Raw genomic sequence first — 24426 nt, 5'->3', positions numbered from 1 at the left:
CATCATCCTAGTGGGACTGAGTGTCCTAAACAGTTTATAGCACGAAATCCAGTAGCTTCTATTTGTCCAGACTCCCACTTTGTAGTTAAGGCACATTTGTGTTCCTGAGTTATGTTTACTGAAAAATAATGTTATTGTAGAATTTTGGAGGCAGAAAGAACATAGTCATAAACCAAAATCAAGTAACTGATTTTACTAGAGTTACACTGATGCACAACTGCTGAAAACACATCTAGGTGTTAAGAAAGAAGTATGCATCTGCACTGTCTGCCGCTGCATCTTGTGAGCTTGGAAACAGGATCTATCTATGTATGGTGAACTCTTGGGTGTGGCAGCAGCCGTTGATCATTTCAACATTATATTTTAATACCCAAGGTCAGAATTGTTATTGGGTTGTACATTCAGAGGCCATAAAATAGAAGAATGTCCTGGATGCCAGCAGAATGAGATAATAAAAATAACAAGTTTCAAGGATTGACCAGTACTAGTTATCCATGCAGTTGAATAGTCCATGTTTCCTATTAAGAAGTGAACATTTCGGTTGTTTAATCCAGGAGGATGTCTGTTACATTGCAGTAATCTGTGGGAAGGTTTCTCTGCTTTACCCATTACAGGTTAAATAGGAGTCTCTTCTTGAATGCTAAGGCTTTATGTCCTTTCTTGTTTCTGTGCGTGCTCAGTCCCAGGTTGTACACTTAGGATTTTCTTTGATTTGTATATCTGGGTAGCGATAGGAAGTTATAAATGACTGTCAACTGGTGCAGATATGAATCAGTAAACTCAGGAAGAGTTTTTGCTTCAGAGTACACAAAACACCAGACTTTTCTTTTTCCTTGTCAGACTCTCCAGGATTGTGCATGATTGTTCCTGGGTCATTTTAGCTTCGCAAGGCTGCTCTGGAAATGAACTGTTGCACTAGAGGCCTGCCATGCATGGCCTGGAAGCGGGTCAGGGGTAGGGTTATGACAGCTGTGGGATGGGAAGGCCCCATGCATCCCCTGCAGGCCCTCTGACCGTGGTCCTTCAAACTCAAAGTTTGGTGGAACCACTGGAAGCCAGTCACGGTGTTTTGCTGAACTGAAGTACTATGGGGGATGGCGTCTTCTGGCCCTGGCCTGTGCAGACCTTCGTTTGCCCACCTGTATGCCAAAGTAGTTGATGCGACAAAGTCCATTCTTGGTTGTGAATGTGATTTCAGGCTGAAGATAACTACATTTTGAGCTGATTCCCCGTGTCTGTGCTCTCACAGCAACAAGAAGGGCTTTTGAAAACCATGAATTTTTGTCTAAGTTCTGAAACCTGCTCTGATAAGATGATGTTATGTTTTGCCAAGTGAGAGGAAAGCAAAATGGCTGTTCTGATAAGCTTCTGGCTCCAAATTTCACTCTCCTTGCCAGGCAGTCAGTATCACCAAGTGTTTGTCCTGGAGGGCAAACACTGTCCAGGAAATATTGTTTGATTTTTATCTCTGCAAACCTTGTTTGGATCTCAGTTTGGGAATCCATGAATCAGAACCAAAGTTTGCCTGAGCTTTTCACTGATGCTTTACAGTGGGCTGTCAGCCTTATCAGGTTTTTTTCTGCCTTGCTTCTTTGTACTCACGTTTTCTTTCTCTACAGCAAATTTTAGAATTATGTGTCCTAGTTTTCCTGTATTTTTCTTGGAAGAAGTTGGCAATATCTGTGGAGAGCTTGAATAATGATGTTAAATTGTGCTATTGCCTGAGCGTAAGATCCCTCTGCATCCAAAATACTGAGGATTATGAGTCAAACAGGGCATAATAAAAGGGCACTAATTGAAAACTGATATTTCATGTGTCTTAATGGAGCAATGGCAAAATGACAAAAACTAGTTTTATTTTCTTTTGCGGTAGACCTGCAGTGGTCTAAGGGAAAAAAAAATCTATATTACAATAATTCTTGTATTTGAACTGAAAACAGTGGCAGGGTTTCCTGTTATCCACACGTGGCAGCCTTGCTCTACAGGAGGCCAGGCTTTCGCAGCTGAATGCTGGGGGAGTTAGAAGGGGAAGCGACCCCAGAAAGTGCCAGAGTTTTCTCCTTTTGTAAGTGATCCCACTGTTGGAAAGAGGGCGTGGAGCTAAATGGACCACTAGTTTCCACTGGCACATTTTTTACGTTCTGATACAGTATTTTAAAATGCATCTAACAGGCATCTGTATATGTAGTGATCTAATATTGTTTCACTCCTGAGATCATATCAGTATAGCTTTAAAACATCCAGTTGTTTGTAATTAGGTAGACAAAAAATATCTGAGCCATACCTCTGTGTTGTTTGAGACTGTATTTACCTGATCTGTCTATTACATTACACCATTGCAGTGTTGACAAGCCAAAATTTTAGTTGGTATACATATGCATTGGATTATGTTTAGGTTGTAAAAAGCACATGAAGGAAATACACGTAGTTGCTAATCATCTCTGTAATAAACTTTGTTCTGCTTTGTGCTCTGGAAGTGCTCTCTGGGAATAGCTTAGCAGACTCCGTATCTGTGCTGAGACATAAATAACGTTTTATTTTCCAATGGTGTGCTACTGCTTAGTAACATAATATTTGAAATCACTTTTCAATTCCATTTTGACCCTGTGAAGGTATTTCAGTGTGATTTACATTGCTGGAGCAGCCTGGAGCAGAGAAGCAGCAACAGACTATGTTACATAGCATTCTGCTGAGTTTAAGGGCGCTCACTGAAGCCAGCTTTTAAGCTTCCCAGGCTGTTGATCCTAAGTGCTAGATTGTCCTTGGCTCATCTCTCATTTTACCTGTGTAGTTACACTGACATTGTTCTGGTGGACTGTAGAGAGTTAAATCTTACCAAGCCCGAACCTGAAAGCTCTTGGGGGACCAAAGTGGGTAGACAAATTTTTGCTAGTTGATGGCTGCCTCCAGGTTTACTGGAGAACATGGATTTGCAGCCCTGACTTGCACCTTCCCAGGCTTCTAATCCCTCACCCATACTAAAGATGTCTCGGATCAAGCGAATGGGATTGACTGAGGCACTTGATATTTATCCTGGAGCAAAGCAGAAAGCAGTAAGAAGGAAGAGAGGAGATGGCAACTAGAAAAGATTAAAGAATTTCTTAGCTTGTTTTTGCTCTGAGCATTGTTCTGCCACTCTCTGTTCAGCTCACTTACACTGTACAGAAAGCTGTGTTACCTTATTACACTCTTGATCTACCTGGCTCTCTACCCACCTGAGCTGTCGGCTCTTTGCTTTATGAACGGTTGGGCTTGACTTTGTGTATTATTCTTAATACTTGCAAGCACTTGGAGTTAGCACCCACTTGAGTTATCGTGTACTTTATCACTGAACTGTTCAGCTGCTACTGCTCAGTGCGGTCCGGGAGGATGTGTTGGTACTTCAGAGCCTACAACACAGAACAGTTAACATGGGGAGATGCTTTAAAGTGACAAGTAATCTCTCCAGTGTTTTGCTAGCCTTATCTAGTCTTTCTCTGAATTCAAGCACAGCGAACAGAAAATGTCCTGGATATTGAATTCTTATGATGATATATGGGGCTGTTCAGCACATTGTCACTGCTGTTATTGTGGGAAACCACACTTTTTCCTTCCTGCATCAAGGCACTATTCATGAGGCCACAGACAAGTGTTCTCAGAGTTAAATAGTCATGGGTTTATTTTTACTTCTACAGTTGCATGAAATTGAAAGGGGACTGTGATTAAGAACTGCTGAGCAGTTTCAAAATTTTGTTTGAAATAGCCCTTGATATTTTTTGGTGCTGCACCCAATGTGACTGGTAGCTTGTCAGCACACCATCCACTTTGGTTAAGAGAAGCAGAGCCGGTGCTTAAGAAAAAACAAAAAGTGTTCATTTTGTTGTTGCAATAAGCATTCCTAGAGGTGTCTCTCAAGGAAAAGCTCATTTGCAATTACTTTGCTTCCAAAAAAAGGAGGGGGAAAAAAGTTTCTCACAGAGCAGCCTATCAAGTTCTCTGTAATTTAAAATCTTTTAATGCAGTGCAGAAAACTTCCTAAAAGCAACAGGTTTAGAGATATAAAGTAGCAAGTTGTTCAGGAAACCTAAGGATGAGTAAAGAAAGTATTCATTATAGTTTAATGGCTCTAGTATTTGAGTATCAAAAGTACTCAAAAGACTCACAGAAGGTAAAATACAAAATTACTGCTGTGTCTCAGGTTTACACATGGTCTGAACTAATGTGTGCCTTAATATTCAGTGTTTTTTAATGTTGATACTTTTTTTGTGTGTGTGTGTTTATATATTTATATAGCACTTTCAGACTTGATTATCTCAAAAAGAAGTTAGCTGAAGATAGAGGACACTTGCAGACACACCTCTGTTTTCTGAAAATCCTTTTTGAAGCAGAGCTGAGTAAAATTTAGAAAAGTCTGCTCAGCTCGGCTGCTCCTTTTGTTACCTTCTGGACATATGGAGCTGGAGAAGTCGCACCAATTATTTTAAGTTGGACTCACTCCACTATCAAACAGTAGCAAAGACAGGACAAGGAGCTACTCTGTTTCAAAATGATTTGGGAAAGGGTGATATAAGAAATGAAAGTATCAAGAGGGAATGAATGGCTTTCAAAATATTGTGTCTTTTATTAAACAATCCCAGAAAGGAAAAATAAATAAGTCCATTTATGCAGTAAAATAGCTTATTATCTTTTGAAATTTTTTTTTAAATTTGTATTACTTGCTTACTGAGGATCTCCCACAAAATTAATTATAGATTTGAAGATGTGTATTCTGTGATACTTTGCAGGCAATGGGTGAGTCCCTAAATACTGTAGGATTTTTTTTTTTACAATTAGGGTTTTTTACTATTTCTCTGAAGATTGTGGACTGCTTAGGTCTCTGAAACTTTGAATGAAAATTGACAGTAATATGGATATGGAGAAACCACTGCAAATGCATTTCAGTTTCTGTTGAAATACAGTCATTTTTATTTCCCTTAACTGACTGGTTTTACAAAATGTAACTCCACTGAGGAAGCCAAGTGTAGTTAGTGTCAGCCTCTTTTGGCTGCTCCTGTTTCTCCTAAACTAAAGGTGTTTTGATTTTTGCAGATTAGAATAAAGGTGCCTGCTGTGCTTTTTCTTGTTTTTGACTAACTCCAATAGATTGCCAGGATGACAGAGGATGGATTAATTTTCTGGTTTATTGTGATGATTATGTGGAAGTTTTTAAGTTCGATTTCAAACAACTTATTTTAAATGGCAAATAAGTACCCAAGCCTTATGTAGTCCTTGGAAAGCAGATGGAGGTTTTTTTTAAATATGCATACCTATATTTCATTGACTTTAAAATAAAAGAAGTTATAATGCATGTATATTTGGGGGTTTTGTTTGTGTTTCTCTCCATTTACTAAAGGCCATAATAAATCTGTTAAAACACTGCAGAATAATCAGGAAGAAGTTATAAAATTATATTGAGCAAATGCTGGCAAGAGCAAGCGATTAAGACAGTGTTTCAAAGTCAAATCTGAATACTTCTTTGTGGAATCGTAGAGATTTCTAGGTTCAATTAAGAGGCTATTATCTTGTTTTTCCTGTCTGCTACAGAATTATCCTTCATTATGTTGATTTTTATTATGCCACTCAGGTGATCTTACTCAGTGTTCACTGCAAGCTATCTTTTAAAAGTATCTCTAGAGTGTTCAGTTGTATTTCTTGGAACATTGACACTATTCGCTTCTTTTAATGTTAGCTCTCAGGACTTCAACTGAAATGGAACAATTTTTTTCTTGAACTATAATTGGTATTTTGAAGTCTTTGTTGAACCGTGTACCAAAAATGTTTCATACTACTAATTCTGCATAAACTTTATTAAAACATAATGTCTCCTCTCTGAGAACTGTTCGGCTCTGCATATGCAGGAGCATATTGAGCAATGTCCCATACCTCCTTATGTGTCTCATATATGACTCATACATATTTGCAGCACAGGCTCTCTTTTCTAGGCTATGATTTTGTGACATCTGGTGCTGCTTTGGAGATGCTGATGGGAAGGAATTATCTCACCTAACATGTGGCACGCCTCTATTTCCTCTAATGGAAAGGAGTTGCCCATTTATATTGGCCTGAAACAGAACAAAATCAGTCACATGTAAACCTAAACTGAATCTGTGAATGGGAAAAATGCAGGTTGAGTTTATTTGTGGACGCACAAAATTTTATGATTACTTCAGTGCTCAGTGATGGAGAGTCAGGACCTTGACAGAAGTGGTCCTAAACTGAGATTCAAAATTTGTCATTAGTTTCTCAGAAGAGCTAAATGCTTCTTTCCTTCCAAGGCAGTTCCCCAATACAGAAGAAACCAGAGAGAGTGAACCTGGGCATATCCTAAACAGAAGTAGATTTAATTACAAAAACCCCATGAGCTCCCAGTGAGAAGCAGCATATATGTAGCACGCAGGCAAGTGGCTGCTCTGGATACAGAGTCCCCTGCTGCTTGAGAGGGAAGATCTGCCGGAGGAATCAACTCATTTGCGTGCAGTTCCCTCTGCCTAGAATCCAGCAACAGCCACCTGTAACATTAGCATCTGGTAATACATTTCATAGCAGTTTTCTTAGAAAACATGCTCAAATATGTCATTTACTGTTTAGATGTGAATGTATAATTGATTACGGCAATCCAGTTTAGATACTCCGATATAGGCTGTGTTATCAACTGCTTGAAAGGGGTGAAGACAGAACTAATTAGGAATGAAAATGCCTGATTGATACTGTCATTTTATTTCCTGTTTGCTTCTATTGTGAACGTTCTGCCTTTCCCAAGCCATTTTGAAATCTAAAAGTGTAGCTGTTACATCCTAATTATCCAGTACTTGTGTCCGCGATGTCCTATTAAACTCAAACTGAGAGCTTGTGTTCTTCATCAACAGGCGCCACACTGCGAGTGTTACAGAAAAAGACCAGACAAATACCCGTGTTTTATGTACCTGAATATATACATAAAGAAGAGTCTTATGAGAGGCATGATACGCTTTTAGAACATCAATTTCTGTTTATTAACTGAGGCTTTTGCCTTTGTGACTGAGAAACAGGCTCTGCTCAAAAGAAATATTTATGCCTATGCAAAACCAAATAATGCTGTACATGTTTAACACGGTTTGTAGGTAATTTATCTCTTTAGTGCTGCTTCCCTCCAAAACCTTGGTATCTCTAAGTTAGTCTTAGCTCTTTCCAGGTCATAATTAATAGATTGATTTACGTGAGGACTAAGTTTCAACCTCCTAGCCAGCAAGGTATAGAAATCTGGTTATTGGCTGCATAGAGCCAGATAGCCAGCTGTTGCTTTGAAAATAGTACTAAGTCACTGGATAGCAATGATTCTATAATGGAAATTTTTCGTTAAAGTTTCATGTTGTTATGCTCTGTGCTTTGTGAATGGGTGTTGTTATGGAAAGTTACGACACTGTTCATCTCCATTAAGAGTCTGGATGGAAGCTTTGAAGCTACTTATAAAGTCCAGAAAGCTCTGCAGAAAAAAAGATGTATTTATAAGGGTGCTTCTTAGTAGGTGTACAAGTGCTTTAAAAATAGATGGATTTGACCCTATTGTATTGCAGCTATAGGCTGGAATAGGTATGATGTTATCTCAAAATCAAAAATTTTCAGGGATTATGAAGGAGGATGTCACTGAATTCTAGCATTGTATAAGCAGATGGAGCAGCTTGCCAAGGCAGTCAGAGCAGTTCAAGAGCATTATGTGTAAAACGAACTGGAAACGGTAATGATGTCTTCAAGGAGGCAAATGGACAAATATACAGAAGTCTGCAAAGCCAGAGCATAATAGTTGAGTCAGTGACTTGACTGTGATAAAGTACATGGTGGATGAAAAGGAAGGGGATTGTTAAGTTTGCCTTTTTTTTTTTAATTGTCAGTTGAAATTGAGCCTGGAGTGGATCTTCTGGTGAAGAAGTCAGTAATGCCTCCAGTGAGAAACATACTTTCCCTTCCCTCAGAAGTAGAAGTCCATCATTTTGTTGCAATGTCAGTAAAAAAAGCAGTGTGCTCTAAATCTCTGTGCTTAAATCATAGGTCTTTGATCTGGGGGTGGTGGCTGATGACAAATGGTAGTGCTTGAAAGCTCTTGCTTGTTAAGGAAAAAAACATAGGTTTGGATTTTAGGAAAGCTAGTATGGGCTACATGACATGACATGGGGAAACAGGTCAGATCACTGCCTGTCCAGAGGCAGGGAAAGACCTGACGGGAAGTGTAAGAGAGAAAACAGACCAGCTCCTCTTTCAGTAGTCTGGTGCATTGACACAACCCAGCATGGTTCTGACAGACCACAAAGAGGGCAGGGTTATTTCCATCGTCTCTAAGTTGCTTGCTGCTTCGACCAGTAAAAAAGATTGGTTGTGCGAATATTTGTTTGTACTACAGCTCCACTACTTTTGAATTAAAGGAAACTGTTCTACATATGGGTGTGTGAGGAGGTATCTTAGCATATGCATTTTATAGTGTTACCAAAATAAGATTTGGAATACTCCTACAGGAAGCAGAAAGAGAAGGGCAAAAGGGTGTGCAAGCATTAACATGGCCTACCGAAATCTGGAGACCATTTAGTCTTCAACAGAAAACTGTTTATGCCTTGAGGTGAAACCTGGCAACCATTTAACAGTATGCAGAAAAACTTGCAGGAATCTGAAGATGCTGTAGCCGAGTGAGATCACAGGGAGTGCTGGGTGAGCAGAACGTGATTGCTGCTTGGACTTTTGCCAGGCGTTCTGGTTAATGTTTCTTTATCTGTCTTCTGGCAGCTTGACAAGTAAAATAGGAAGTGATTCTGCCTTACGGAAAAAGATAGAAAAAAATTATTCCCATATCACTAACGTAAACTATAAAAGCATAGTCTATAGAGAAAGAGGCTATTTTAAAATGCCAGTTCCCACTCTTCATTATTTTTGAGAGCTGTGGTGTTGTGAATTGATGAAACAGATCAGGTAACGATAATCCTCCTGTTACTTTTAGTGAGCTTGAATTTTATAAAGAAAATAGAAGAAAAAAATTAGTATTAAGCACGTTGGCTACGTGAAAAATAATCTTGCCTGCAAACTTGTACAAGTGAAGATGCTATTTTAATCTTACTATTTTGGCTGCTCAGTCCACTTCCAAGTTCTTCCAGAATGGCTGGCATTCCTAAATACGATCCTGAAAATGGCTGAACATTGTACTGTTCAATGTTCTCACTTTCTGTGACTAGTACCGCTGACCCTAGTTCTGGTTCTTATTAATAACTATTTGCCTGCATAATTCACTTTTAGGTAGAAGTTCTCCTTGCTGTTGGTGCTTCAGTCTTTGACACATTTTCTGTTTTCGTATGTAGATGTCCTACTGAATCAAAAAAAAAGTCTATCATCGTGTAATGGGGGTGACTAGTAACATATTTCTTTTTAACTCACCGGAGAACCTGCTGCTTACTCTTTATTTCATGTTTTCATACCAAGTCTGTTCCATTCATCATCTGCCAGCTTTTCAGAAATTAAATTCTAGGACTGCCTTGTTTACCTCTTTGTGGACTACCTTGGGTTTTCTGCGCCGATGAGTTTCCCCATTACTTTCTCGTTTCTATTAGATACCAATTTACTTTGTTTCCATACCATTTATGAGCAGACAGCTCTGTAATTCTCTTACCCCTTTTCACTGGTTAGAAACTAACTTTTAGTACTTACAGTTATCTAATTGAATTTGCCTCTTTTCAGGTAAGGTGGAAGAACTGAGGCTGGGAGGGGAACAGGGCTGTATATCCTTCTTTGTAACAAAGGAGAATCAACTTATTTAAAAAAGAAAAAGTCTGCTGAACACAAAGAAACCTTCATATTTCAGGTTGCATTCTCTGCTTCCACAGAAAGAAAATGCATTTTCAGCTGTATTTTTATAGAGTGGTAGCTAGTGACTAGTTAAATTAATCTAAAGTGTCTATTCTGCATGGTTATCCTGGGGATATATTCCATTAAGTGACTGCTTTTTCTATTTTAAGGTGATATTTAGAATGTGACTGGCTGTAAAACTTAGTGTTCTGTTCTGTAGGCTTTTACTCTCCTCTTCTACTCTGTATTTATTTTCCACTTGGTTTTTTCTTTCTCCTGTAGTGTTCTCTCTAAAATCTGGACCTAATCCTGGTACCAGTAAACAAGGTTAAGAATTTTTTTCAGTTTGAAATATTTGACCTAGAATTCCTTGAGAATAAATTCAACAGCAAATTAAATTAAACCCATGTGGCATGCTACATAGCTGATAAATCCTCAGGGATTGAAATTTAACTGTATAAGTAAATACAAATTTCAGAACAAGTTTTCTCTGCTGAAGTGATGATGCTATTGGAGAACTGTAATTTGAGAATTCCTGCACTGCTCTGAACCCTCCTAGGAGGAGTGAGGATACTGGTAAAGCCAAAATTAGACAAGATTTGGAATGAAATGGGATTCTGATATATGTGACTAAGAAATGCTGAGCTGTATGGCTTAATGCAACCACCGATTTTGAAAGAGCTCCTGAATCTTGTTCTGTGGTTTTTTTAAGCCACTCTGCGTGAGATGTTTGGAAGGAGACCATTCTCCCATTCACCTGGTTTTTGGACCACCTTCTGAGGACTGTGGCATTCAACAAGGTTGTATCCCCACCACCAGATTTAGATGAAGCAGAGCTCCAATTCCACCTGGAAATAACTGTGCCCCTGTGATTTAGTTAAAATGAACTGTCAGAAGTGAGACGCTGTTTACATATTTTTCAAGTGTAGCTCAGAAGCTGAAGAAAACCCTGGTGACACTTATTAGCTAATCATTTTATGTCAGCCTTTCCTGTCGAGGCAAAGCATGCATTCCTAATACAGAACAACGCAGAAGTCAAGTGTGGCTCTTTTACAACAGTACTGATATCGGTTAAAGTACTGGTACTTATTAAAGTGCACATGCTCACACCTGAGAATGCCGCTGTTGGATTATACTCCTTTCCCAGCGTACATCCAGATAATTTACAGAACAGTTGAGTGCCTGATCAAACCTTCCAAAATAATTCTCAAAACAATCCATGTTATTTTTTTACAACAAGGTAATCGTCTTGAAGAAGGTGCAAGTCACAGGAACAAAGAATTTAATCTAAAGACGTTACCTTAGTCTCACATGCTTGTCTGTTTATGCAAAAGTGACTTGCCAGTCCAGTTTTGGCCATTCCAATAAAAACTGCTGGTACTTTGGATTACCTAGAGTTCTTATTCAAATGAACAAACACTGAGTGGTTTTGAAAGCCAGACAATCTATTTAGGGTGTCCACCTAATGATTTAGGAGCCTGTTTCTTATCTTGTAAGCTTAAAAATACCAGAGGTATTAGTAGTTGCAGCTTTGCTTTAATTAGTTTGTCATATTATAGAAATGCACCTGAAGTGTTTGTGATGATAGCTCAACATCGTAGGCAAGGACCTGAACCTATTGAAGTTAATGTCAAAACTCTCTTTGGCTTCAGTGGTGCAGAACTGGACTGCAAATGAATAAACCAGCCAGCTGGATATATTGTAGAGAAATAATTATTGCAGGCTCTCTGAAAGTTCCTCATTAACACTACTGCATGTGAACTTTGCAAGCAAATGCTTGGAGCTAGTCTCCGATAGCTATTCATTAGACAAGTGAATTAATAACTGTGGCTGCTGGTTCATGCAGAGGGTTTTCTTTTGTTTCTTGTCATTTCTTTGAAGATTTCAAACAGTATAGATGATTTAAAGGCTTCACTCCACTAGGTGGGGAAAAAGATGCTTACAGTGTAGTACTTGCTTACACTCTACAGTTATTGATATGATGTAATATTTTTATGCTTGGCTAAGTATAGATTTTGAATAAAAGAATTTAATTAACACTGAATAAATGTTCCTCATAAGGGAAAAATTCTCTAGTTCTATTTCATTAATGCTTCATGCTTCTAGCAGTTAACTAATTTAATTTTACTCGTGGTGTTCAAGGTCTGTGCTTTCCTTCTATTTTTCAGTCTGTCTGTCTTCTAAACACGCTTTGTTTGTGTTTTATAGTCGGGAAGAGAACATCAGCCAGAGAAATAAAACAAAGGGAGAAGGGCAGAGCACTTTTTTTTCTTTACTTGGACTTTGTGTAATACACAGTGGACATGTATCTCTGACTGTGCATAAAATGTATGTAATGTGAAAAATGAGGTATTTGGAATGACCTCTGAGATTTAAAGACTAGAAAGCCTATTTTAAAATAAGTCAGCTAAAGGAAAATTAATTATTTTAAATAATTAAAAGTAGGTAGGATCAGTCACATTATAAAAGTAATTCATGTACAAACAACCATGCTCATTTAATTTGGCTTACTAAGGAATATAAGGGCTTTGGGCATCAAAATCCCTTTTGGGATTGGTCTTTTTTGAGTGTATTTGTCTGTGCAGTACAATAGGATTTTGAATAAAATGCTTAACTTCAGGATACAAAAGGAGTGAAATGTGGCAAATGTTCAGAGTGAATAAAAAATATCTGTTCTAAATGTCTGTCAAGCAGTAAAGGTTTTAGTGTGAGAAGTCCAGGAGAATGATTGTGCTCAAAGTCTGAGGCAAACATTTTTTTCAGTTTTCTTTTTTTCACTAACTCAGTACAATTAAATTTAAGGTTTTCGTGCAGAAATGTTAAGTGCCTGGTTTCAGTCTTTGCCAATTCTCGATGTTTATCATATAAAGCTGATATAATTTTGAGCAACTTCAGGTTATTTCATTCAGACCTTAAGGTCACACTGTGATCCTCAAGTTGGGATCTTGCACATTTCTATGTTCTTGATTATTGTCTGTCTACATTTCTACTAACTTACGCTATTTTTCATTCACTGAATTTTGTTAAGGGCTGAATATTTTTATAATGCAGGTAATTAGGTTTTAACAGCATATTTTTTCGTGGCCTTGCTCTAAGGAAGGAGTTTTTAGCAGTTTTTGGGAAGTCTTAGACCAATGAGCTATGATAATTATACTACAATAATCCAGAATGATACCTCAAGGGATCTATGACTCTAGTGTATTATTTGTTCGTCATGGTAAAATTGGATTAAAAAATAAGGAAAAGAAACAAAGAAGCCGGAAAATTAATTCTACTTGAAGGTCATTAATGTTTTCTAAAAAGAAGATAAAAAATTAACATGAGAATCTCACTGTTAAAGAAATCGTGCTAGCTTTATTTTGAATAATAAGATCTTTATCAGTACAAGAAAAGGTCTCATAATAATAAAACCTAATTGTTATTTTCATCTGATACTGGAAAGTATTCAATGGCTGAAAAACAGCCAAAGAAAAAGAGGGGGGGGAAAGAAGCTTGAAGAGAATAATATAGAATGCATAGAACTACAAGCTGAAAGACAGATTCATACTATATTGTAATATAAAGAAAAGAGGTTTTGAAGGAGGAGGGGAGGAGAAGAGAAGGTGAGTCAGCCAAAACTGCAAGATAATGTTTAATTCGGAAGTATTTTCTGTCCAGTATTTGACTAAAGTGTCTTTCAAGTGAATGAGAGAAGTTGATATGTAAAAGGAACCTTAGGGAGTAAAGTGAAGAGGGAAAGTGACATCTGCCCTGCATCTAAACCCCTCAAAAAAGAGCAGAGTGGAAAAAGTCTGGTTTGGACATTTTACATTGGAATGGTTTGTCTTGAGGATGCCTTAATGACCAATCTTTGTAAATGAGCTTGTTCACTTCAAAAATTAGTTCAAGAGAAATACATTTACAGAGTCACAGAGTCATTGAGGTTGGAAGTGACCTCTTGATACCAACTAGTCCAACTCCCTGTGAAAGCACAGTCAGCTGGAGCAGGTTGCATGGGAGCATGTCCAGCTGGGTTTTAAGTATCTCCAAAGATGAAGACTCCGCAACATCCCTGGGCAACTTGTGCCGGGCTGGTCATACCAGTAAGGACTGAGGCAAATAGGGCATTGAGTACCTCAGCCTTTCCGTGTTCTTTGTCGGCAGGGGCCCTGGCAACGTATAGGCTAATGCTGTGCTACTTACTGCCTGTGTCTCATTGAGAATCTGGAAAGAACCACCTCCTGGTTCACTTGGTTCTCATCCTCTGCTAAAATAGTTTGCTGTTCGTGGTGACAGCTGTCATTGCAGTTATTCATTTAAGTAAAGTGAGTAGGGACCCAAAGAAGCCATCTCCATTCCCACAGCGTAAGGTTGACTGTACCTGTTGGATGTTGCTCTAGATCTCTTCAGTGAGGTTTAGGTTGGGAGTGCTAATATTTGTCATGAATACAGCAAGACTTTTTGCTGTTGCTGTGATACAGATAGTTACAAAATGCATGGACTTTGAGTTACCTGTATCCTGAGGCAGTAGTCTCTAAATAGTCTCGTTATCCCAGCCCAGTGAGACAGGCAGTCCCTAAATATCCCACACATGTGTACATATAAGTGTAATTGCAGTTAACGTCTTTTACCGGCACCAGTGTTTTAACATGTATTTTATTTTGAAATGGGTCTCATTTCAGCCAGTCAGCCAGAGTGCTGCCAAAGCCCACGTGTGAGCTGTGCTTTGAAGTGATAAATGAGTACAACTTGTCTCAAAATCCATTTTTTTTTTTGCTTGGATCCCTTTTCAGAATATGATGGGTGGCCTACTTTTGTGGGGATGAAAAATTATTTTCCTGTTCCTTTGTGACATTATGGGTCTTGTAAACTGTTGCGCAGTCTTTCGGAGTAGGTGCATTATTAGGATGGATAGTAATTATTTTTGGGCTGCTGATACATCAACTCTGCATGGGTCTGTATTTGTCTCTTGAATGTTCCTCATCTCTTGCTAATTATAGGTGGTCTCGAGGGAAACGACTTCGTAAGTTAAATAGACTAGTGTAACACGCAGGGTGTTTCTGACGTGTGTTCAGGTGAGAGCTGATTCATGTCACCTATTTGCACGTTCACAACCCCCAGATTTTTTCACAATTCTGGGGTGGACATACACTAAGGCTGCTACCCACCCTCCTGTCTGGGAGCAAGCTTCTCAAATCCCCTTGCCCTGAGAGCGTGTAAATTCCTTTCTCTTCTGTTTCCAGGCTTATTGAGCAAACTGGTTATTTGGTTTCTAATTTAAGAAAACTCAAATTTTTGTGTCTTTTTGCTGCCCATTAATATTTTTCTCCTGTTCTATCCATCACATTTTTTAAAACCCGATTTAAGCTCTTCAGCAGATTTTGCGATTACTGTTGCATCAGTCATCTGAAACTGAGAAGGGAGAGAGCTTGTGCAGTTTTTTTTCTGGTTGTCTATTGTGCTTATCTAAAACAGTCTCTCTCCATCTTTTTTTCCTTCCTTTCTCTTCTCCTCCCCCCCCCCACCTGCTGGCCTCTGAAAATTGGAAACATGAGAGGCCTTGTCTGAGCATTGGATTAAGAGCCAGGAAATCCTGACTCTTTCCATGACTCATTGTGTGTCCTTGGGCAATCTGTTACTATTACAGACAAAAGCTGTGCATAGCACTTGGCTGAAAAATTAAAGGCATGGTGCATGATCCAAGGAGATTATTTTCAAATTTAAATCAAGGCATGGCAAAAGTGGACAGAAAAGAGAGGCTGCAGAAGATGAATACTGGAGGAGCAGTTTGCTTGTGAGCTGCATAAGTTGTCTGTGAAGGGAGGTGGCTACTGCTTACAGTAATTTCTTTCTTGTTGAAGCCTTTGGTTCCATCACAGTGCAAGTATGGTAGATGATGGACACACAGCCCAGAGTTTCAGAGCCATTACATTCTTATTTAAAATGAAGTAGATAAATAAGAGTGATGGAAGAAGACAGGGTGCACAGTTGCATAGATGAACCTGCGCTCAACTTCATAAATCCAGCCCTCTGAGGGCTTTCTTGGGAGATGGGTTTGGTGGTTTTGATTAAATGTGTGTAAATGCCTGAGGTTTTTCTGTTTGTTTGCTTTCCTTTTTTTTACATTTCACGTCTTGAAGGATGTGAACTCTTCCTCATGGTTTAGAAAAAATAACAGAGATCTTTGGGGAGAGGAAAGGTCTGGGTTTTCTAGGCAGTCACTTGGAGGTCAGGGAAGACAAATGGGATCATTTACCTCTGTTTGCATGATAAATCAGACATGAAAATAACTTCTGCAAGTAACAGAATATGATATAATAGAGAAAGCTGCCTTCTATATTGCTTATGTGACTTCTTTGGATAAGGCTGAATGACATGAAAAGCTGTCTACAGGACATGCTGCTTTCAGGGTGTATTTCCAGACATTTTAATGCCATGTCCAGTCAGTGTTCATTTGCATTACATTGCCTATAACTTTGGGTATTGTAATGGCCTGTACGCTAGCTCCAATTGCTGTGGTATCGAGGGTGGTAGTTTTATATTCAGTGGCAACCTATGGGATCTGACTTAAGGGAGCCCTTCCATCTCCCTGGGCCTCTTGCTCATGTCACCTTGTCTCTTCCCTCTGCTCCTTCTGCGTTATCCAGTGACTATGCAGCTGTGCAAACAGTTGAGCCAACACAGCAGGGTGGGGGGAAATTTGGAAGACCATTTGCTTATTGCTTAAACTGCCACCAAAAAAATGCACACTTCTCTAGGGAAATACATTAGTGAAGGCTACTAGGGTCTTTGTATAATCTTTGACATTTCATTTGGCGAGAGAAAAAAAAAGCTGTGCTTGGAATGAGGAGTTCATTTTTTAATTATTAAATTCCTATGTATTTTTTATTCCTATTTTTGATAGTGGTGGTTTATTGAGAAGAAGGACATCAGGGTTCTGAGACTCAGAATCTTCTGGTGTTGCTAGGGTATGTAAAGGGTCATTGTTTCAAAAGGTCAGTCTTGCCCCGGCAGTGGAGTATACTGTCCCGGTGCCAGAGAGAGTGGGGTCCGTCTGACCTCTGCCTGCAAGAACATTAACTTGCATTTCCCACTGTAGCTGCTCTATTGACAAGCTGGGATGGGAATCTGATGAAGAGACTCTTTCAGAAAGGATTTGACTATGGTTTCTATGCTGTCAGATGTTTGTCCTAGCTTTTGTGATGTTTTTACCCTGTAGACTTGCAGTAATTGGTGTGATTTGTAGCTAGGACTGCATGGAACTTTTGTGTTTCATTAAATTTAGTCCCCTGCTATTGCAGATAATGTGTCATGTATCATCAATTAGTCAAGCTCTATCTTGAAATCTCTTTGGGTCCTTTTACACCCCTTCCTTTTGGAGGGCCAGTTCGTTTTCTTCCAGTGGCTCCACAAATGATCATTAACTGATGCATTCATCAAAATTTTCCAATTCTGTCCCAATAAAGAGTAAGTGTTTAGAGTTGTCTGTTGCTTATCAGGGGCAGTAGTCCGTAAGCCATTTATGAATCTAGATTTGAGTCCCATAAGCACTTCACATGAATAATTGGCTCCCTTGGACAATTGAATTAAATGGTGCTGCTCAGAGTTGTTCAAATGTGTGTGTAGAATCAGTGATACAGGGCCAAGTTCAGCTTCTGAATAACCATGTTGTTGTTGACGAAGTAATGAAAAACAAAAGGATGCGTGAATTTGTCTCAGGTCAAAATTGTTTTCTTCAGTATTGTTTTCAAAGATACAATCTTCTGTCGTCTGTCATTTTAAAACCTTCCTTCCTGTGTTGCTAATTTCACAAACTAATTCTCTCATTGGTGACTACTGAACAGAAACATGTAGAAAGGATGCACCTTAAATGTACTGAAGTCAAAGATAATTGTATTAAACCTTCTTAAAATGCAAAAATCATTTAATACCAGCAAAATTAATATCTAGCATACAGAAATTACATTACTACAGTCTTCAGTCAGTTGTTGCACAGGCCAAAGGAAAGCTTTTTCATAGTGAAAGACATAAGGGACTTCAATATAGCCTAGACAACCATTTTAGTTTCTTACTATATCCTCAGTCTAGCTTTTGACTTGAGAGTCAACTGTGCTGGGAGTTCCCAGAGCTGAGGACCCTTGCTGCAGTCGGAGATGCTTGCCTGTATCTCCATAGTTAAATTTTACTTTTTTACATTATGTCCTACTCTTATAAGAAACCTTCATGGAGTATGGCAATAAACAAAGTAATAATAAACACCATACATCTTGCAATGCCTTCCCCCATAAGCCTTTGCTTTTAAAAATCATTGCTTTATTTGCTTTTACTGTTGTATGAAATTCAGAGTACCTCTTGATGCTAACAGGTTTAACTTGGAGAACTGGGATTTAAGCACACTCTGCTTTCAAAAAAAACACTTGAAATCTTTTATCTTCAATTACCTTATTGTTGAGGAAAAGATATCCTGAAGATGATGAATATTGTATTTTCTTATGAAGCTTCAAGGTCAGCAACTTTTCTTTTTACTAAAAAAACATCTGTTTTCATGAGTTTGAGCTTTGAAATCGATGGTTTCAACTTTTCTTCTGACTGCAGCTGGCGAAAGAATGTGCTCAGTCCCTAGAAATAAAAATCAGTTTGACCTAGTAACGGCTGTAGGGATCTTACAGGCCAGAAATCCACACTGTAAAAATACCTGCTATAATTTAGGAGCTTATATCTCACTGATAGTGGTCTTAAAGTCCTACATCCTTTTGAGGCTTTGAAAATGTTTTATTACCCAACCAACATTAAGCTGTGAAACTGCTGTTTATTGAGTGCCTGGCCTTTTAACAAGCATCATGAGATTGTACAAGAACAGGATGACCTGGGACCAAAGGACAGCCCTGCTCAGACTGTGTCCCCCTGGGAATGAATCACAGTAGGCAAACATTTTCCTAAATATCCCTTAGTTGTTGTAATTTTGCATTTTCTTTTGGGTGTATCTCTCTGTTTTACAGGGTACAAATGAATGCCGTGATTAAATTATTTTTTCCTTCATCTTCTTTGTTAGTGCTTTTATTACAGCCATATCATCTTCCAAACACCTGTTCCCACTTTAACTCAATCCTAATCTCTTGCCAAAAGCTAAACTCTGGGGTAGGAATGCAGTAGTCCCAATAAGGTGTTAAAAATAAAATAGTAGTTGATACTTACATATCCATTTATATACACAAACAAATTAATCCTCATACCTCATGCAGAGAGGTATTTATTCTCATTCCAGTTTTAACTGCCAGGAAGCAAAGAGAGAATTTAAGCAGCTAATTTTTCAAACTTGCTTTTTTTCCCGAAAGTTTTCAAAAGATAACCCAATGAAGACACCTGTTCAAACTATCTAGTTTCAAAGTGTTACTTAATAGTGCCACATTCCTACTTTAGTCTCCTCTACCTCATTCTTTTGAGTTATAGTAGATTGACTGTTTGGACTATGTTAATTGCATGTAAATGTGAGCACATAACCAAAAAGGTCTCATGAAAAGATACCGCTTATTTCTGTTGTCCTCTAATGCATCCATTCTATGTCATGCTCCCTCTGCTCCCCCCATCTTCTTGATGTTTCAAATGGTACTTCAGGTAGCATTTGGGTTTCATATATTCAGAAATGGATGTGCACACAGGAGATGGCCATGTCTTACACTGTGACAACATTGCATGTGACAATATATCCCAGCAGTTTCAATATTACATCACGATGTGCTGTGCTCGTGTAGCATTTGCTAAGGGAGACTCTTACAAACCCAGTTTACGTCTGTGTATGGGTTTCTGTGGCATTGCTAACAGAATGTTTAAACATTGCAGGACATGAAGACAGTAGACCATTTCCTAGTTGTCAGGTCTTGGCAGATTTTGGGTTTGGATATAAATGAAACACAGTTTGGAGACAAAAGCAAAAATAGACTGGAACTTCTCCCACATGGCCATCAGCAGGTGGAGTATTAAGCAGAAGTGGTTGGCTTGTTTCTTTGTTGTCTCTCTGGTTTTTAAAGCACTTTACCACAAAAGCTTTTAATATAGCTTTTCCTGATAGTCAATTTGGAGACAGAGCAGGTGACCTCTCATGCTGCTCTGTAGTTTTTCAGTCAGTTTTACCTGCCTTTTGGGTTTTCTATAGCATCTTGGTGTAAGAGATGGGAAGGTAATCTTACGAGTGGCCTCAAACAGACTTTTAACGGGTAGCTAATTTTGGACAAAAAAAAGATTGATTTTCATTAAATTAAAATTTAAAAATGCATTGACCTACAATATTAGTATCTAAATGGCTCTGGTGTCTTGCCAGTGCTGAATCCTGCAGATAACTGTATTGCTATTACACTGAGAGTTGTGGAGAGCGTGAGGGAAATCCAAATCACGTTTTAGTTGGTATTTGTATGATAGCCTTGATAACGCACCGCACCGATTATGTATCTGTTTTATTTAGTGTGAATGCTTGTCTACACTTCAGTTTTTAGCAAGAGATGCTGCTTTTTTCTCCTTCCTCCTTATGTTTCCAGTTCGGTTCCTTGTTCCACTTTAGGTTTCCACCACATTGCTTCAAAAACTGAAACAATCTTAGCCTGCTATTTTTTCTCCTATGGGGGGGAGGGGGTAGAAAAAGACAGGAAACACAAGCAAGAAATAGGCATCTCCAGCCAGGCCCTGAAGGGGATTCTGGCTTGCAGATTCTGTCTGCTGCTGCAGCTGGGAAACAATTATTTTTGTAGTAATCTGCTTTTCCTAGGGAAACAGTGTGAGCAAGACTGCGTGGGGACTTTGTCTCCTGCTATAGTATATGAGCCGTAGCACAGGATGAAAATCCTGGCTGAAGGTGTATTGTGTGGGTTTAGGGGAGAAGGATTGATTGGTGTGAGGAGAAAAATATTAGGGCTAGTGGTTAAAAATAGGAGAAAGAAGATCTGAGTTCATGTGGTGAATGGTTCAATATTAGGGAATAATAGAGAAAATGGTAGTTTATGGTGAAGGGATCATTTGAGCTGGAAAAATAGATGGTAATAGGAAATTATGTTGTTCACTTTTCTGGTTTAGATGATGCAGCACTTGAAAATCATCTTCCTGTTTTAAGAGTTTGCTACAATACTTCATGACTAAAGGGACAGGAGGAGAGGAAAGATACATTTGCCAGCCTAGAATCCAGCTGAGCGTGTTACTGTGTAGTAAAGACCTAAAACCAGTGCTTCTTTTCCACATTTGTTAGCGCTTCCCTCTCCTAAGTCATAATAGGATTGGAATACAGTAACAGGGTATTTTGCTGAGATACGACACTTCATAAATTATGTTGCAGAGAATACCACCAAAGAGCATCTAACTGAGAGCAGCAGCCATGCAAATGACCAGAACATCGCACATCTGGGTAAGCCAGCATCTCATCAAAGAAATTAGTGCATAGTGTGCTGACTGATCTCCAGTCTCACATCTGACATGCACCATACCTTATCAGCTTACTTTTGAGAGGGGTGATTTGATGATACCATTCAAGAGAGATTATGTTGCTGCTTAGTGGCCCTATTTATTCCCCCTGGAATTAGGTACAATTTATTTGCTTTGTGGTCAACAAAATAAATCCATGTATCTCTCTATCTAGACCTTTCTTTTAAAAGACATCAGACTATGCATAGTACCTTGTTCAGGGCTTTTTTTCATTCTTTTTCTCATTGCTGCAATACTACAAGAGGTGCAGTTGCTGGATACCACAGCAGAAGCAGTGTGTCACTCCTTTCCCGTTCTGAGGAAGACACAGCCACACTTGGGTGTTGTTGATACTGGTCAGTTGAAACAGGTTCCCAAGAGCGCAAAGAAAGGTAGTGGTATAAAAACTGCAGAAACACAACAGAGCCTTAGGCTGACATGACTTTCAGGGAATTAGCGTGGAGCAAATCCTGCTGTGACAGCAGGCTGCACGTGTGAAGGTGTGAAAAGGCGAGCTGTGCGTTGGAATGCCTGTCTTTGAGAGGGTGGCAAACACGACCTGCTCTAATTCAGCCTTGTGCAACACCTTTTGGCAAGGCTAAAAAGTTTTCAGGAGCTGCATCATATGTTCCAGTTTGGTGTGCCAAGAATTAATTTCTTCACATGTCTCTAGCTTTAGGATGTAGCTAGCATGCTGTAAATTGACACAGCAGCTTGCAGTGCCTTGTTTGTTTCAGATTAACGTGTGTCTCCCAACTGCCCATACATGTATGTGCTTACACAAACGTCTTTTCTACAGCAGTTTAAAACCCCTTGATGCAGAAAAATATGTGCTGCTTGGATTGCCTGATTAGTGTGAAGTTCGGTGTGGTAATTACTACAGTAAAGACCAAACATCATCTAGTGTTGACTGAAAAAAAATCCTAAATTCTGTGGATTTCATAGCGTGGTTCGCTTTGGATCAGTAATTGCAATGCAACATTAGTACTGAGTTCCATCCCCCACTGTGCTTTGCATTCAAGAGAGAAACTGTATGTAACGCTAACAAAGGTAAATACTACTGCTGTTTTTCTGTGCCTGTCTTAGTGCTGGGTACCACAAGAAGTAACATCTGCAGTGGAAATCAAAGTAGTATAGGCTAAGGAGGAAGGCGTGGCAAAAGACAAAATAAAGCCATGAAGTTTTGGGGCTTTTTTTATCTAGATGTAAAGAAACAAAAGATTAATAGCATTCTCAACTTAACCTGAAAAAGACCAATCCAAAAAACCTTTTCCTTTTTTCACAGAAAGAACTGCTTGATCTAAATTTTTTAAAAAAAAATTTGTCTTCATATCAAATAAAAACATGCAGAGAATTATTTTCTGCTGTTTTTCCAGCTGCTTATAGTTTTCCCTCTAAACCTTGGGCAAGCTTCAGCATGCAACTGTTACACTAGCAAAGAGATAGCTTGCAGTGCACGTGCACAGCCTGGGACTTCAGAGGAATCTCTTGCTTTTCCTCATTTATCTGTCATATTTCAAATCCAGCTTCATTCTTATAAGAAATTAATACTTTTAGGAAGGATTAGTTGAAAGAATGCATGCTGATTTATAGATGGGTTTATTTCATAAATCCTGAAGGGGCATTACCAGATTGAGAAATGGTATTTAAAAAAATAAATCTTTGCTTTGGTTACAATTAATTCCACCAGCAATTGAATGAAAGGAATCTAGTTCTCTTTCTGCTTAGTTGTTTTGGTTATATGTTATATATTCCCCAGCTTGGACAGAAAAAGGTGGTGATTTATCAGAACAATGTTCTTCTAATAAGTTTCTTCCTGCAATGAAGAGTGGAAAGCCCACAGATCTACAGTGCCTTTTACATTGTACAGGAGAGGACTTGCCTTTCCCCAGCCTTCTCCTAGAAGTGCCAGGGAATTTGGCTATTTAGATGGTAGGTCTACTGAAGCCAAGTTCTCTGCAGCTTTCATTGCCACCTGTGTTCCTCTGCTTCTGCGGTAGTGTAGCACTGACCAAAAATGTTTCCTGTAAGATGTTACAGCGGCTTGAAACAACTTCCCTTTGAGATGTGAGATGGGAAATTCCTTGCAGATACATATGCTGAAGAACGACCTTGACCTCTTGTGGAGTGAGGGAGGTGAGAGTCCTTCACAAAATGTCCTGTTCTCCACACCCAAATCTGAGCCCCACAGGGGTTAGTGGGTCAGATTGCAAAGCTGCCATTCCACATGCCCTTATCCTTGAACCCAATTTGCAGGGTTTTAGCTTGTCAGGATAACATAGTTCCACAACCTGTGCTTCTGTTGTCTTCATTATTGCCATTACCACATAGTCCTGTGCAGCACGGTGCTGCTGTCTTTGGCTGAGAGAGATATATTTTAGTTTCTGTCTCCGTTGGAATTCAAGCATAATAGTGATAGTCATGAAGGCTTTTATACTGACCCTGGATTTTTGCTTCTTATTTGATTAAATATTTTAAACTCTGCTTGTCCAACTGTATCTATTCAGTCAATCCGTAGTGTTGTACAGTCCCCCTTTTCAAGGGACTCATATTCCCGTAGTGGTATTTTGTTGGAAATTTTTTGTTTTCCATAGTACAGTATTTAAGACTTAACAGCCTAGTGGTGTGAAGCTCTGCTACTATGAGCACAGGCTAGTGGTTCCTTGGTTTGCTTAGCCCAAAAATGCCCAAGAAGGGTAATTATATAAAACTTTTTCATGTTCTGATGCATACTCAAAAACAGACTTCTTGCTGCATGGTGTTTAAAGCGTGTTGGGGAACTTTCCCTATCTGAGAGAACCTGGAACAATTATTTTTGATGTGTTGTGATAAGTGGCTGCCATTGATTGGCTCTGGAGGGGATATTACAGCAGCCAAGTCTACTTACATGTCCTGTGTGGCACAGGGGAAACACACAGTGTTGTAATGCTCAGCTTCAGAGCCTGAAGTGTAGAAAAAAGAGAATTGAACATCGGTGTAACAGAGGGCAGCTTTGCAGCTGGAGTACAGTGGGAGTTTGCAGGCTACCAGGGGACCATCTTAAGGCAAGTAAATCCTGCACCGTCAAGGCAGGGACTTCTCTGGCTCCTCTCATTCTTATAGTAGTAAATACACTGCCTTCCTCTCCAATTTCTTCTAAAAATGCCTTTCCACTTCCCAGGAGCAGCCTCAGAGGTAGTATTG

The 24426-nt window shown here is 39.1% G+C and overlaps 1 protein-coding gene across 3 annotated transcripts in view; it reads left to right on the top strand.

The window, feature by feature from the left end:
• UBE3D (ubiquitin protein ligase E3D) overlaps positions 1-24426 on the top strand; it is an 82748-nt gene that overhangs the window by 50183 nt on the left and 8139 nt on the right. The gene's annotated exons all lie outside the window — the stretch shown is intronic.

The sequence above is a fragment of the Phalacrocorax aristotelis genome, chromosome 3, assembly GCF_949628215.1.
Source record: "Phalacrocorax aristotelis chromosome 3, bGulAri2.1, whole genome shotgun sequence".
In the NCBI taxonomy this organism is placed as follows: Eukaryota; Metazoa; Chordata; class Aves; order Suliformes; family Phalacrocoracidae; genus Phalacrocorax; species Phalacrocorax aristotelis.
Note: the sequence above shows the minus strand (reverse complement) of the source record. Positions and strands in the feature narration are given on the sequence as shown.